This window comes from Triticum urartu, chromosome 3, assembly GCF_003073215.2.
Source record: "Triticum urartu cultivar G1812 chromosome 3, Tu2.1, whole genome shotgun sequence".
In the NCBI taxonomy this organism is placed as follows: Eukaryota; Viridiplantae; Streptophyta; class Magnoliopsida; order Poales; family Poaceae; genus Triticum; species Triticum urartu.
Genome location: NC_053024.1, coordinates 201,334,157 through 201,338,229, shown reverse-complemented (window position 1 = coordinate 201,338,229; position 4,073 = coordinate 201,334,157). Strand labels below are relative to the sequence as shown.

Genomic DNA, 4,073 nt, shown 5'->3' with positions numbered 1-4,073 from the left:
TTACCCTTCCATCATTGCTAGCCTCTTCGGTACCGTGGATTGCCCTTTCTCACACTGAGAGTTGGTGCAAACTTCGCCGGTGCATCCAAACCCCGTGATATGATACGCTCTGTCACACATAAACCTCCTTATATCTTCCTCAAAATAGCCACCATACCTACCTATTATGGCATTTCCATAGCCATTCCGAGATATATTGCCATGCAACTTTCCACCGTTCCGTTTATTATGACACGCATCATCATTGTCATATTGCTTTGCATGATCATGTAGTTGACATCGTATTTGTGGCAAAGCCACCGTTCATAATTTTTCATACATGTCACACTTGATTCATCGCAATCCCGGTACACCGCCGGAGGCATTGATATAGAGTCATACTTTGTTCTAGTATCGAGTTGTAATCTTTGAGTTGTAAATAAATGGAAGTGTGATGATCATCATTAATAGAGCATTGTCCCAAAAAAAGGAAGGCCAAAAAAAGAAAGGCAAAAAGAAAGGAAAGGCAAAAAAGGGCCAAATAAAAAAAATAAAAAATAAAAGGGACAATGCTACTATCCTTATTTCCACACTTGTGCTTCAAAGTAGCACCGATCTTCATGATAGAGAGTCTCTTGTTTTGTCACTTTCATTTACTAGTGGGAAATTTTCATTATAGAACTTGGCTTGTATATTCCAACAATGGGCCTCCTCAAGTGCCCTAGGTCTTCGTGAGCAAGCAAGTTGGATGCACACCCACTTAGTTTCTTTTGTTGAGCTTTCATACATTTATAGCTCTAGTGCATCCGTTGCATGGCAATCCCTACTCCTTGCATTGACATCAATTGATGGGCATCTCCCTAGCCCATTGATTAGCCGCGTCGATGTGAGACTTTCTCCTTTTTGTCTTCTCCACATAACCCCCTCATTATATTCTACTAGTTGACCCGTTGCGCCAAATGGCGCAGAGACCTGTTGAAGACATGTTGTCGATGAAAATAGTTTCATGCTGCAAGAACCTTCAACTAAGGCCATGTTCGCGATGAAAATATTTTTCTTTACTAAGGACAGGCCATGTATATACAGTCAGTTTAGTTTTGGTCTGCTAAATCCATATGCGCCTTGAAAAAAAACATGGTTTAATTTGCAGAGCCTTATGTGTTTCAAGTATGAATAAGAACTACGAATCTTTTTGTGTGATTCAAACACATTTCTAGAGAGAGAGAGAGAAGCATACCCCTCTCTCATGATGATTATTATTAAAATGTATTAAATTGGAAATAGACAATTTCATTTACTTGAAGCACTCGAAGAAAGAGAACTTAGACATACTTTTACGCAATGTTCATTTAACCTGTGAAGGACTACGCAATGCTCATTTAACCTGTGAAGGACAAAAATATTTCACCGTCTCTGAATGATGAACTAAACTAAATAAGAAATATATACAGTAAATTCATTCAAAGTAGAAAAGGGATACATGGTGTTATCTTAGTAAAAGAAATTACATCATTAGAAGAGAAAAGGGAAGAAAACCAAACATGAGATTGAGTTTTGAAAATATTTGACTGTGCTAGTAGAAGTAGGTTTTAGCAACATTAGGGTAGCATGCATATTCTGTTATCTTATTCAGGTAACATAGAGCCAAATGGCGCAAGGTATATGACATACAACTTTACCGCGAAGATGCGATGTGATATCTTCCTTGACCTAATGTTCAAACATATTTGGAGATCAAACCCATAATTGGTGTCACCTGTCTTAATTAAAACCCAAAACACCTACCTTGTGCAACATGGCCTTTTACAATGGGAACAATTATTAGCACAAACAGAGTTCGGATATTACATGTTACATAAGACTTTAGCTTGAGAAAATGTCATGTTATAGGTGTATACATTTTCTACTTTTAATCACAGCAGCAAACAAGAACCTTCTTAAATGGCAAACTCCCTTATGCATATCTGTTTCAAAATTCAACTTGTGAACACAGGCAAAACATTTTATCAATGCACAATAAAATATTGAACACACATAATAGTCTGGTTGGGAATCCAAATGATTGACTTTGACACATCAGCATACACTCAAATCATAGAAAATTTGTTCTTTCCGGAAATGGAAACTAACATCAACAAGTTACATGCTCCATCCGCCCTTTGGACTGCTCTCTTCTCATGCCTCCCCTTCAATCACTCACCATATTAATAACACCTGAATACGAAAAACCACTTATGAATTATACAGGCATGCAAAATATTGTATACTGTGAAGCATAGCAATGCCACTAAGTAAGATGGGCACTCTCATATTTAAAAACAGAAAATATAATAAACTATGTATTAAAGAGATATGGTCTAGAATGGTCTAATATAAACCCATATATTTTCGGTAAAAAGTTTCCTTTTTGTGAACTATACTGTCTTTAAAAGATAGGTCAAATTGTTAAAAACCGACATGTAAACAACAAACACAAACTATAGCCAGTCACCAGTCAGCAAAGCCCTATTTTTTTGCAAGGCCAACATCACGGCAATCATCACTCATGGCCTGCCTTGGAGGCACGACGTGAAGGTTGCCAAAGGTCAGCGCTACTACGGGTGTTTCTATTCACATCATCAATAGTTCATGTATGCACCTATTAGGTAATTCCAAGTTTTCACTCAGATTTATCCTCTTCAAAGGATATGGGGTACACGGTAGCTGGACGGGGAGCTGCAGCCTAAGACAACCTGAATCAGCAAATATAGAAACTACCCTATAGTTCTAAAGATCTGAAATACAACTGCATGGACAAAGTTTTGCTGCGAAAGAATCGTATGTGTATATACAGGAGCGTGTTGTTGATTCCACAGAGAAAATTTACCATCAGCTAAGTTGGTCCTTTCGTTGTGCATGAACTCATACACAAGTATGTTCTTCCTGTCTTGCTGACTGTAACCAGTGAATGTTACCAGGTTCGAATGACGTATTCCAGAAAGCAATGCTACCTAACACAAGTAGACCTTCACAGCAGACTACTCCCTTCGCCCCAAAATAAGTGTCTCAACTCTAGTACAACTTTGTAACAGAGTTGAGACACTTATTTTAGGACGGAGGGCGCACATGTAAGCCAGCCAACTCATCAGGACAACATCGGTAAGAAAAGAAATGCATGAGCATATGGTACATTGTCATGCAACGATGCAATCATAGCATGATATGGCTGTTCAGTAGACCATTACAATAGACCACAAGAGGGGGTGTGCAGATACATAATGCAAAGGAAATTTCAAAAGGCAGGAACTGAAATTGCAGAAACATAAAAGAAGGATTACTACTAATCTAAGATAGTGAGGAAACAATTGTCATATGCTCAAAGCACATTAATAGGTCATTGGATAAAGAAAAAAAACAGAATAGTCAAACATATCAGGATCTTTTTCACAACAGGACCAAGCCATACTATAAAAGCATAAACAAGTAAACACATGAGAAGGTGCACATAAATTTAACTACTTGGCATAAAATAACATAAGTTCATCATCTAACAACAAGAGCCTACACCGGTATATAATTACAGAAGATACTATGTATGCAGATATGATGATATATAACCCTATTCGATTATTCAATTTGATGTGATGCTAAGAAGCACACATCTGAGCCGTCTATTTCTTTTCTCAAAGAAAATAACACCAGGATTATTTTTAGTAATAAGTGCAACAACAATCATGCCTCAGTTGATAAATAATAAAGGAGTACTTGGAATATATACAAACTTGACTCAAATAGCATTGTATTGTCCATTTTGAACATAAATCAAGCAAACCAACATGGGCTCTCCACAAAAACTGCACTATAATTCTTGAGATGGGCTGAAAGAAGAAGGCAAGTAACCTGCAACCAAATAAGAGGATGCCATAATTGCTAGTGAGGCCTGCCCCAAAACCTAAGTTGCGCTCTTCCCTACCCCTATTCTGTACATATAGTGGAAAAAGTGTCCAACCAGGAGCACATTCAAAATCTACAGCTCCTTGGAAGAAGGCCCTTCTCCATAGTAACTAAGCAAGCTTACAAAGGTCTTGTGATTTTATTTGAACAAGGCTATTATG

The 4,073-nt window shown here is 37.7% G+C and overlaps 1 long non-coding RNA gene across 1 annotated transcript; it reads right to left on the bottom strand.

The window, feature by feature from the left end:
• Positions 1–2,029: 2,029 nt before the first annotated feature.
• Positions 2,030–4,073, bottom strand: LOC125548263. The gene is made up of 2 exons (XR_007300961.1): positions 2,846–4,073; positions 2,030–2,193 (listed from the first exon to the last, which is right to left on the bottom strand). It is a non-coding gene; the product is annotated as an uncharacterized LOC125548263 (long non-coding RNA).